This window comes from Helicoverpa armigera, chromosome 3 (assembly GCF_030705265.1).
Source record: "Helicoverpa armigera isolate CAAS_96S chromosome 3, ASM3070526v1, whole genome shotgun sequence".
Taxonomy (NCBI): Eukaryota; Metazoa; Arthropoda; class Insecta; order Lepidoptera; family Noctuidae; genus Helicoverpa; species Helicoverpa armigera.
In genome coordinates this window covers 12937661-12951002 of record NC_087122.1, presented here as the reverse complement: position 1 = coordinate 12951002, position 13342 = coordinate 12937661, and positions in this window count along the sequence as shown.

Below are 13342 nucleotides of genomic sequence, written 5' to 3'. Positions count from 1 at the left end.
TGCTTTATCATTGCCGGTAATCTTCAAGAATATGTTTTAGAAATCAGATCATTACCTAAAAAACAAACTAGTAATTACCTAATTTGGGAATAGGTTACGACTGTCAGACATATTATTTTGTAGTTAAGTAGTTACTAAAGCACTTTATTTTCATAACTGCTGACAAAACTGCAGGAACTCTTGCTTTTGCTATAGTAAATATAGTAATATACTTTTTTATTTTTGTGGGAATTTAATGACCAGTAATATACCTACCGACTTAGGTCCTTGCCAACAGTTTATTGAATTCATATTAAAAATAGTCTGGCAATGATTTTTTACATTACTTCGCTTGTCTGAATTGACATGCTGTAACACATTATTCCGAGGCTGGACACTTGACCTCAAAAAAAGTACGTGCTCTGCTTTCAAACACTTGTATAACTCTTTCCTGAATAATTACCACTATTTTCCTAGTAAGCAATTTTAAACCAGCGTAGGTTTAAATAAACGTATTTCTGTAAGTCTTTCAATGCGCATAGTGTTTAGGTAAAAATAAGTCTTAGTTTATTCTATACTAACTCCAGCCTTACCCTCCTCGCGAACTACGCTGCGCCCTCAGATAACAACCCCATAGTCTTCCTCGATAACTGGATACGTCTCACATGGAAGTACCTACCTGAAAACAGTATTTAGAGCGTTCACACGTACAAAATCTTCAGCTTCATAATATTAGTAATAGGTACCTACTGATTAGGTTAAGCTCTATATAACTTTAACACTTATTAATTTCACAAGATACCATAACAGACTAGCTTGAAGGCTAGGAAGCTATTTCTAGCCACAATACCATGCAAAAACACTTGATACGGGTAATTTAATCGGCAATATGTAAGTATAACATATTTGTTTGATCTATAGCAAATCCGAACATAAATTCCTCATCATCTTTCACTTACTATTAGATGACAAATCAGCATAACAAATGGTAGGTATAATGATTCAATGATTTTCAATTGATCTATAGCAAATCCGAACATAAATTCCTCATCATCTTTCACTTACTGTTAGATGACAAATCAACATAACAAATGGTAGGTATAATGATTCAATGATTTTCAAACTGGATTGAAAATCATACCTACGTTGTACTCCAGTATTGTTCCAGTCAGGCACAGGCAATGTGTGGTACAGCCACTACATTACGAATTTCCCGCCCTGTCAAACATTTGTCTGACGTCAAAAATCGTAAAAGTTTGTGACGAGAAAAACCGTTACGTATAGGTATTATAGTTCTCAAATTAGAAACAGTAATTAAAGTGTGGCTAATTAGGCTTCCTTAAAACGCGCAACGTGACGTAAGTACTCTATAACTACGAAGTTTTAATTAAATTATAAGTTTAGACTTAAGGTTTTCAAAGTTTTCATTTAATCTTCATGTTGAAGACTTTGTTGTTTTTCGGCCGCGCGCACCTCAGCATAATTTTAATTAAGGATAATAAGCATGTAGATAGAGATTCAAACACTTGTGCCTAGAGCCTAGAGCACAGATTACTTACCTACCTACTAGTTAGGTACTTACCTACCTTCTTAAGAGTTCCAATAATTACCAAATTCACCGACAACATAAACATCAATTTTCTTCCAACTGTATTATATGTAGGTACTTACTATAAATTTTCATTTTTCACGTTCAAGTTTCAAAATAAACAGTTGTTCTAAAAAAAACGGACTTTTATGTTGTCGTTGAACTTGGGTCTTCGTAAGTAATTTAATTATAACCTCAACTTTATATACTTTTTAGGCTAGCTATTTTGAGTTCAAAATACGCGGATCACGTGCATTTTCCTATGCGTGTATTCCGTAGAATATGAAAATAAGAAACAGGCTCCCTAGCACGTTGCTACTTCATTTCACCGCAATTTATTTCACACATGTTTACAAGATTTTACAATGAAAAGTACGAAAACATTAGGTAGGTTGCATGTTATCATACAATATAACTTCAAAAGTAACGTTAGTCATAAAATTTTGCTTTAAACTGTAACACATAAATTTTGCTTTAAACGTTTTGACACATAATAATAACAAAATATGAAGTTTGGACATGAAATACAACGTGTTTACATTTCTCACGCGGTAGTATTGTATGAATGATATAATTTTTATCGGTTGGTTTACTAAACTCGATTCATTTTTATTGATACTTAGTGCACTCCTATCAGGGGCCCGATTCTCCTGATTTTACGATTCACGCGACATACGATTCACGTTCGACTGGATTCGACTGAGATCCAATCCCGACTCGATTACGATTGAAGTGTATGTGGCATTCCGCTATTTTTTCTTTGAAATAAACGTTTTTATCCTTTTCTGTCATTCAATAATGAATCATTTTGTCTGCAAATGATTTACGATTGCAAAATGATTGTACAGCAAACTAACGTATAGACCAAAATCACCAAAATAGCAGACCAATCGCACACCAATCAAATGTCAATCGAATACGATTGGTCTTTTATTAGTAGCAGAATGCCCGATATGGTTAAAACTGCTATTACGATCATATTGCGATTCGATTTCTATTCAATTTTGACATTATTAACTTAGGAGAATCGGGCCCCTGAACTAATGTAAGTAAAGAAAAAAAAGGTTTTAAAAGACCTAGTTATTAGCTCTAACATTATTATTTACGTAGGTGTGTTAAGGGCATACAATTGCCCCAACGAAGTCTAATCATATCCAGACAGGTAGGGTAAATACGCCAAATGTCGGCCTCCCCCCAAACTTCGGCCGTCTGTACATTTTCAGCTTGCATTCATTCAAAAGGTAATTAAGTGTTAGTTTTGCTCCTCGAATTGCAACCTTGGTTTATACTCTATACGTACAAATCGTTACTATCCGATTCTGTCACTTACGGTTCTCATACTGAGCGTCAGTAGCGATTGCGCCGTTGAAACATCAAATTCGCACGTAAAGTAGCTTACTCGAAGTGAATACTCACATTTTGGGGATTGATATTAGAACGATAAAACATTTATTTATTTTTGTTTTAGGCTTGATTATCACTAATAAGTTATTTTTACTATATTTTAAGATAGTTTTTTCAGCGTTTTGCGTATATTTTGCAAGGAAAAATAGGAGGCCGCCATTAGGACAACAGTTTTGACTTAAAACCGGAGTCTCGGCCGTGGCCGACTTAAAGCAAATGCAGTCTATTTTATAAATTCCTATTGTACTAATTCCGTTGGCTTAACAAGAGAATTTGCAACGCTTATAGGCAAATAGATCTATTTTACGTTTAATAGCCAAATAACGGCCGGGGTAATATTAGTCGGATCTCGAGAAATAAGGTACAAGAAATAGGGGCCGACATTAGAAATATTAAAGATCGTAATGTCGACCAGCCTCGAACTCGAGCGCCACTATACAGGCTGATGAAAAAATACTTTTATATTTTTTTCATTTTCTCAAAATGATTTATTATAATTTATTATATTGTAAATAAGTTAAGTTTAAATGTATTGTAGGCATGTTTATGGTAGCTTTGTGGTTTGGGACTTGCTATCTATAAAACCGATCTTATTAGCTTGAAAAATATAAATGGTTGGTCGTGAATACGACTTTATTTGTTTAGGGGAAACAAAAAAATATTTTACTGTTAAACAAATACAATTACAAATGTATACTTAGTTTTATATTAGTAAATAATATTTGTCGCTGCCTTAATTTAAAACACCCTATACCCGGCCGACATTTGGAAAAAACGCGACCGACCTTGGGCCGTGAATGGCCGACTTTAGGGTTTTTCTGTTCTCGACGCATCTAAGCCTTATTACTTTTTTCTTTTCGTAGAAATATAAATCTTATGCCTATAAACATGAAATAGATTAATCAAACTATCCAAAACCGCATCAGAAACTATTTTTCGTTGGAAACTGACGGTGCTATAGCGAACCGCAGACAGAAAATCGCTAAGGGGGCCGACATTTAGCGTATTTACCCTACATACACTAGCTCACACAGCTACGTCTACGTGGTAATTAGCTCGGGCCGAAAAATTATGCATAAAACGCAGGCGAAATATCAAAACATGGGCTTGTTAAACTAAAACAGCAAATAGTAATGTAACATCACCACGAATCCACCTTTTGGGTTTCGAAATGTTGCTTTAGACAAATGTCAACTGATCACTTCTAAAATGAAGGTATCGTGTTAATCTCGGTATGTTCCCAACTGGTAGGTACCTATAACGTGAGTTAGTTTCTACCTAGAACCTACCTATCTATCTATATAACATCGTAGGTATCCTCCTACGTACCTATGTATTTTATTACCTACACCTGTGGCCCCACTGCTTAATTTGACGAACGCATACATACTACCATAGTAGGTACCATACAACGGCGGATCCAGGGGGTAGGTCACAAGGTCATGACCCCCCCCTGGACCAGGTTCAGGACCTAAGAGGACCACTAATTGAAATGGTTAAACACGATATTTTATGTTTTTATTATCAGATAATTTTTACAGTTACAGTTACAGCCTTTTTATCGTCCCACTGCTGGGCACAGGCCTCCTCTCACATGGAGAAGGATTGAGCATGGATGGAGAAAGATTTTAATTCCGAGTGAATAGGTGCCTACATAGTTACAGGTAGAGTAGTTTTGCTGAAGAATTCGTGCTCGTAACGCTCGCTCTCTATTCTTTATTTACTCTTTATCCGTACCCAAAATGAGGAAACGGGACCGTGTTACTAAGAATCCGCTGTCCGGGTTGTCTACATTACATGCTGTATCTCATGCAGGGCCGTCTTAACCTATGGTGCAGGGTGTGCGAATAACCCGGGCGCCTCGATATCAGGGGCGACGCGGGACGCCTCACCACCAGGAAATTTCGAAGAAATTAAACCCGTTCGATAAATAAGTTCCACATTGTATCATGATACTGACAAAAAAGTCGCCTTCGCTTTGTTGGATTGATCATTTTGATTATTTTTAACTTTTAACATCCTCCAACTAAGTGAAAAATATCTAGCTCGTATAGTAAATGACTGTCTGTGCTGTATTTCTGATTGTTTATTATTTTTATTAAACCGAATCAACGAACACAAATGGCACTAATCACGGTTCCTTTTTATTTGTACGTAATTCCCAGTCTGATTTGTGAGTCTTCAAACAAATAATTTAAAAAAGTTCACGCTCGCTGCGCTCGCGACTACTTGTTGCTTTACAATGTACTTAATCAGGTGCTTTTGTGACGTAGGCTCAAAAAATTTCGCGCTCGCTTCGCTCGCGCAATATTATATATGCCTTACCTTGAGGACTTCATAAGTCAAATATAGCAAAAAAAAAATTATGGAGTCCTCAAAAACAAAACAGTTTGCGCTTCCGACTACTTGTTACTATACAGCGCTCTTTAAAACTTATGAACTTCTTGTGTCCCAAAATTAAAAAATTTGCGACGTCTCGACTTTCATAACTTAAATCTGGCCAACAGTCTACAATGATTTGGAAACATTTTTTTAAGTCCTTTACCTACCAAAAAAGTGACTTTCGTTCGAACGTTCTTATTTATAGTCCTTGTAAAGTACTTCGATCAATATGTATTACTCAAAATCTTTCAATAGATACATAGGTGCTACATGAGCTAGAGACGGCCCTGATCTCATGAACCCTTACCAATAGTAAGACAATTGAAGTTTTCACAGAAAATGTTTTACTGTTGTTGCAATAAAAAACGTACGCGCCCTTTTCTGCGTACACAATACTTTTCAAACGTCTAAACGACTAATCTTTAACCTGAAAAATTTCTCGCGGTTGCTATGATCGCGCTTTTTTGTATTTGTGCTGTATATTTGTTATACAGCAAGAAAGCGTTTTCATCTACTTTTAGCCCTCGAACTGAATAAAAATTTTCGCGCTCGCTTCGCTCGCGCTTTTTTCGATTTCACATCTGTCATGTCCAAGAAATCGCGTTTACTCAGCTCGGGCCATTTTCTACATAAAAACACTTTCTTAACCGTAGTCCTCGACCTGAACAAAAATTTTCGCGCTCGCTTCGCTCGCGCTTTTTTGTTTGGCACGTCTGTGTAGTATAAACACGAGAAATTGCGCTCACTCTGCTCGTGCCATTTTCTACATGAAAACACTTTTCTTAACATTCGTAAAAATTTCGAGCTCGCTACGATCACGCTTATTGTATTTATACTACTACTTTTAATATTAAAAGAAGTATACGCTACAATATAATATTTTTTGTGACTTGACCACGACTGTGTGACCCCCCCCTGGCGCCGAAGCTGGATCCGCCCTTGGTACCATAAAATCCAAGAGCATTAACAGCAGCATGTATGTCCTCTACGAAGATGACAGTACCACATTAGGGTAGTCACATTTGACCCAAGACCGTTGGTCTATACTCTATGGTGAGGCTAAATTTCGTTTTTCGACGCCCCCGTTGCCCGTTAATGAATTTGGTAATGTTCCGTCACTTTGGCTTTATGAGATTTTGACACACTTATGTGGAGCAGGACAACCTTATAAGAAAGTTGTAGGTATAGCTAATAAGAGCAATTCTACTTCGGATGTTATTCAATCAGCGGGGAATATAACTAGGTTCTTCTATATAGTTATGTTGGCAAGGACTGGCAAGCGGTTCTGAACAAACTCTGAAGAAACAAGCTAGTCCATTTCACGGGGTCACAATGTCACAAGGTCTTTTAGACGCATAATTTTTAAGAAACACACACATGATGCAGTGCTGTTTATACTAAGACATCATTTCACCACCTTATAAAACATTTATGTTATGGAAACCCATTAACATTCTTTTGAACATTCTATCCAACAACAAGAATTATTTTGAGACCCACAAGTTTGCTGTTATTCTTTCAAACAAAAGCCATGCAAGTAGACAAACAACCGTATTGTCTTCTAGTCCCATAGCTTCACTTGATTGGACACCACAGAACTATTTCTGTAAAAACCATGGTCGTTACAAGGTAACGTTTTTATTTGATGATCGCTTTTTGTCAACTGCGGCGACTATAAAAGTTAATAGAACGCAGTAATTAGCACAGTGTTTGTTATGTTTTGGAGTACATTACCATATCTATAGATATTAAAATAGTCTTGTTGTAACCATATAAGTAAGTCGTATGTAGATAAAGATACTTACCAAATGGTTACTACGTAGTAAGTTTCGATAGTAAAGTGAGTTCTTTTTGCCAGGAGTTAATTCGAAGAAATCGAATCGTCAGAATCGTCGGAATCGTCAGAAGAATCGTCAGAGAACCAAGGTCATCGACATAGCCCACCGAATCAGCAAGCTGAAGTGGCAGTGGGCTGGCCATATTAGCCGAAGAACCGATAACCGTTGGGGTAAACGAGTTCTAGAGTGGAGACCACGCCTCGGCAAGCGTAGTGTAGGACGTCCTCAGGCACGGTGGAGTGATGACTTGCGCAAGACGGCTGGCAGGAGCTGGATGCGAGTAGCCGAAAATCGATCTCAGTGGCGTGCACTTGGAGAGGCCTATGTCCAGCAGTGGACTGCGATAGGCTGATGATGATGAATTCGAAGAAATGGCGTAGTTATTTCGTATAGAATTTTCTAAATCAACTTCTGTCCTTAGAGCTCTCTTGAAAAGATTTAATTCAGGGAAGAAGCGTAGGCATACTACTTATGCTCCCATATACATATACTTGTGCCCCCGTAACAACGACGTAAGGACATGTCGATAGAATTTTCTAGATCAGCCACCGTTCATTCACGTCCACATGACAATAGGTAATACCAGCCGTGTTCAGGGTCAACTGACCGTAACCTTTTACCTCTTCGTAAGCATGTTACACCTTCCATGGTGGTCAATGATTTTCCTGTTACAAAATAGTGGTTATGATAAGGTTTTTACCAGCACATCTCTTTTCATGAATGCCAGTACTTTGTGCGTGCTTGGAGAAAAGGTATTATTTCTATGGTGTAAGGTACCCATTATACCACACTGTGATGCCGCATTATGGAATTGGGTTATATTATAACTGAATGCTAACCGATATCACCAGAAATCATTTACTTAAACTCATGTCTTGTTATCAACGACACATCTACGACCACAGATAGGTGTATGAGGCGCACGTCCTCACGCATCTAGACCATATTTAAGAGACAGATAGTTCAGAAGATCCATGCTCTTCTTACTCTCCTCCTGCAGACAAATATTAGGTACATACTGAACAGTTCTGAACAGTCGGATAGGTATGTGGCTATTTTACTATCTGGGGTTACAATATATTTGGATCGATTTTGAAGATTGAAGCAAGTATCTAACATGAATTCTGAAAGCAAGCACACTCGATGTTGTAGATTTTTTCATCATTATGTGTAGATGCCCCGTACTTTTTGTCTTTCAACCGAGACTAAAAAAAGGTGTTTATTTAGACTGGCAAAAGTAGAACCAATTTTAATATTCTTAGTTTGTAGCATTTTTAGGTCTTTGAAACATGCTGAGCAACGTAAAATAATTGTACCCATCGTTAGTTACTAACAAGCATTGCTATTGCAATATTCCGGTTCCGGTATGAAGGCCGTACTTCCCGTTGTAAAAACTATGCTTTATGGGGAAATTGAGATAACTCTTGTATCATAGCGTAGCATAATTTTATAGCTGACATCCTTATGATGGGGATTACTTAATATTTTACAGTTAGCGTTTTATATAACTGCAATAAGTAAATAGCAGTCAGTCAGGTATGTCTTCTGCTAGGCACAGATGTACCAAATCCAATGATGAACAATATTTGGCTGTCTGGAGGCCCTATACCTAAGCGATTGGGCCATTTGCCAGACAACCATAGTCTGGGAACATTTCCTGAGAAGCCTTAGGAAAAAGATCTAACGGTATTTTTACATCCAATATTCATAAAGCACATAGAAAGTCAACGAGTAAAAGGATGCTGTTTTTTTACAAAAAAAAAAATCGATCTTCTGAAGACTCCATGGTAAACAATAATAATATATGTATTCTCGGGCACTCACGTTACTACAGTAGTAGCAAGTTAATTAACTATTCGTAACAATGAATTGAATAACAGCTGCAAAACTCGATCATCACTGTAATCAGGTTAGGCGCAGTCACGTGGCAAAAATGCCGGCCAGATTTTTTTAAAGGGACAAAAAATGGCGTGTCTAATGAGTGTAAATTTAATGATGGTCCAATGATACCTGACCATAGTTAATTGAGTCACTTGATGAGTCTTTAAATGTTTCAGGACTGACCTTATTTGACCATAGAGAGATGGAATATAGTGTAGTAATAGATTGCTCAGATAACTGATCTGAAGAAGTAAGATATGGGCAATCTTTCCGTGTAAAACACTGGTACGCAGGAGCCTTAAAAGGTTGCTTTTCAAGACTGACCATAGAGAGGTAGGATCTAGATCCCTTAAGTACCTACCTATGACTTGTCCAGGAAACTGACTTGAAAAATTTAGATAAAGGCAGTCTTTCCGTCGGAAAGACTGCCTTTATGGCCTTTACGGAAAGTTTCCGTGAAAAACAGCTTTCTATTCGACCAAGGACAGATCAATTGTTTCTCTGCTAACAAATCTTTGGGGGATTCGCATTGAGGACTCAGTTTATACTGACGCACAGCATTACGCAACGTCACATAATGTTATCATTCCAAAGCGTTGTTGATTGTAACATGCTTGTTTGCTATTGTTACCAGCGGCGCCCGCGCATCGCAGTTTCCCTGAAATATAAGCATGATACTTGGCTTGTCTCGAAATTGTGTGTTTATAGTACGCATAGGTAGTAATAATACGTTCTGCTGTTGTATGCGCTGTCGCTGTTCTTGAAACGCAAAACCGTAATACTTATGGCTATTGTCATTGGAACTGATAGTTACCCAGAATTATTAACTATTATATTTAGTAGTAGTAATAGGGACTAGGACGATTGAAAAATATTTTTCTGATATATTTTTATTTGGGCATATGTATAAGCCGTGAGACAGGAATAGAGTTTGGCATCCTTTGTCTATCTTCCATCCAAATGAAGAATGTATTTACAACTTTTTTAAGGGCTACGAGGCTTCGAGGTTTTGCAGATAGGTTAGCATAAAATATGCATTTGCTATATTCTTCACAACACTCTATTAACAAACACATCATAGTTAGATTTGTGCCTATTGAATTCGTTTTGCATATAAAAGAGGTTACCCGGAAGGATGCGTATTATTCACTTGGCAACTATACTTGGACATTACAGCATCGTTACAACAATGTTTATAATACTTATTGCATACATATAGGCCTACCCTTTGTAGTACGCGTTCTGGCTGTCAATGAACTATCAGTTTCATATGAAAAGTAAGCCTGTCTGTTTGTCCTTTCGCGTTTTAATTCACAACCATTTTGTCTACTTTGGATGTAATTTAGAATGGAGATGGTTCGATCTGCTTTAAGCCTAGTAGATGGGCAGGTAATTAAGAATACCTACTTCTCTCAGGTTAAGTGGTAAGCCGAAACTTTCAATAAATCTGCAGATCCAAATAATGGGCAGGAGGAAGATGATAAAATACTTTTAACTTGGATATAAAATATTTTACTCAAAAAGCGACTGACGCTCCGGAAAACAGCTAGTTTTTATAGGTATGAAGAATTACTGATGATGCTGTAAATAGATCATGTTCATGGTCACAGCAGCTTCCTTTATTGTTGTCAGGTTGTGGACAAATGATCCACGGTTTACAAGTCGTTCTGTTGAGGAGTTTTTATTTGGGGATTGGCGGAAGGCCTTTTTTAACGACGTCAAAAATCATCAAATGACCCCTAGCAGCGGCGGGGGAGTGTCAGACTCTTACTGACTAAAAATCGTCGTGTTCCATCGTAGGCCTTTTATGTACCAGGGCCGCAGTGACTCTTTCTCTGTTCACGTTTTTTTTCTCGATAATTTTCTAGCGATAAAGAAGACTTAGCAAAACGAAGTTAACAAAAGAAACCAAGCTCACACAACCACAACACATGATTATGTATAAAGTACGCCATATTTAATTGTTATACAATATGATCAATTTGGTTCTGTCGAAAGGAAAGTATTTGCGCAACCTGGGTCAGTATGTCTAATTGTTATGCCTGGCCTATTGTGGATCGCGTGCTTATTCTGACCTACTGAATCAAATATGATACACTACTATATCTTGACCCATAGGAAAAAACTGAACTAGCGTTTATATTCCCAATTGTGAAGACAGTGGCGCCGCCATCAGGGGCCAAGTTATAGTGGTCTTTTGAAGAGTTACGTGACGGAATGTCGCCATTAATTTAATTTAGTTTATTTTGCGTCCATTTTGTATGAGATGGATGAAATATGTAGTTGATTGGGAGTAGTCACGAGTTGACGTGGGTGATCGAGGACGAGAAGTAGGTTGTGGGTTGGCCATGGCACAATAGCTAAGTCATGCTGGCCATACACGGAAGAGAGTAAAAGAAACCTTAAGACTACCTTTACTTTAAACTCTCTTTAGTGTAGATATATCAATGTGAAAAAACCCGTAAATACATTTAACATGTCACCATCGATTTAGGAAAAATGTCTCAGGCAATGTAGTACACAGTCCCGATTTCACACAACATTGTATTTTCACGGCCACTCATCAAGCATGCTATGACTAGGTGGAGATCAATTAAAGACATCTTATTGCTGAAGCCTATACCTATATACTTTCTTCTCTAACCATTAAATTACCTATCGGTTACGTAGTTTGAGGTTTTTATGTAGAATGGTTTATTAATTTAGGAAAACATTAAATGGACATTTTCATCTATAAAGACAGATATTTGTCGTATTTAGCAATCGCCGAAGCGTATCTAATAAATAAAAACAAAACTTTTCCTCTTCCGAGTCCGCCATTTTGTTTTTTCTCGGAAGTACTTCCTGTACTTTAAGGTTGGTAATTGATTGAAAAAAAAAGTTATAAGTAGGTAATAAATGTTTTTAGCAATCGTAAAAATCGATGAATTGAATTATCACTAATTTCATTTTAATTTATGTACTTTAGGTACTGACTTCAATTTTTATGAGAAACAAGAGTCTAATGTAGGTACCAATCCTGGTAAAAGATTTGTTTGAAAGGGTAACATAATAAACATGTATTGGTTTTAGTACATTAGTTTTTGTCGAAAAGGTCTCTGCTCTCCCAATTCACCAACGGTTTCCACAGGATACTCGACAAACCTCCATATTTGACTGCCTAAAATTTTTGTTCAGTAAGTCTCATCGACAAATGTATGTCACAATTTTATCAGGCGCGCACTTGGAAATTGTAAATTAAATTTTAAATTTTTAAACGGTTTTATTTTATTTTTTATTATCATAAATAAATATTTTTTCATCCCCTGTATTATAAGGCAACATTAACATAGGTGAGTAAGACAGTATATTAGTCTACTAGCTACAGTAACAAATCGCAAAACGGGAAGCGCCTACAATATTACGAATAGCAACTAATCTGACAGTCAATGGTAATGCTTATCTCCACAGGCACTCAATAAACAAAATAATTATACATATTTTGACCTAATTTATCCCACTACTACAGAAATTACATAATCCAATAAACACACTTACTGATTCTACAAGCCAGACTGATGGTCGTCACTGACTCACACCATGGTCGCACTTGACCCGGTTGTCTGACCCTGCCCTTGTCGATTGTCAGAAGGTCAGTCCCTAATATAGTCCACGGGCAGGTAGGGACGCAGCATGAATAATATATTCGTAGGACGTCCTTACACAATAAGTAGTTTCAAATAGATAGAATTTACGCGGAGCTGAGAACTTTTTTTCAAAAATCTTGTCTCTGCCAATTTAAAAGTATCCCTGAACGGAGAAATTCTATCAATTTGTTGTTTTAAAACTTCTCGCTTGGTGAAGTCTGGGCTCAATGTCCAAGTGAAGTTTATCAGAATAAAAATCATAGAATTCTTAGACTAAACTATTGGAAACAATATCCTTGAAGCCAAGTACCAATCAGCTAAGGATATTTATTAGCATTTGAAGATGTATCATGCATTCTAATTTATATTCTTATTGTACGACAGTATAGTGACTGTAATTAAGGAAGTCGGGTAACTAAATTATTTCTTTATTGGACACTCGTGTCCTGTGTGTTTCGAAATAGGTATATTTGTCAATAGATAATTATTATAAGTTAACAGTCGTTTCCAATTGTATATTCTGTTTGATTTTTATAGTGGTAAATTAGCCCCATACAAGTAATGTCAAAATATCGGAACGGCCGCGTGATATTTACATTTATCTCCATATTTTAACATTTTAATTTTATGAATTAAAATCTCCC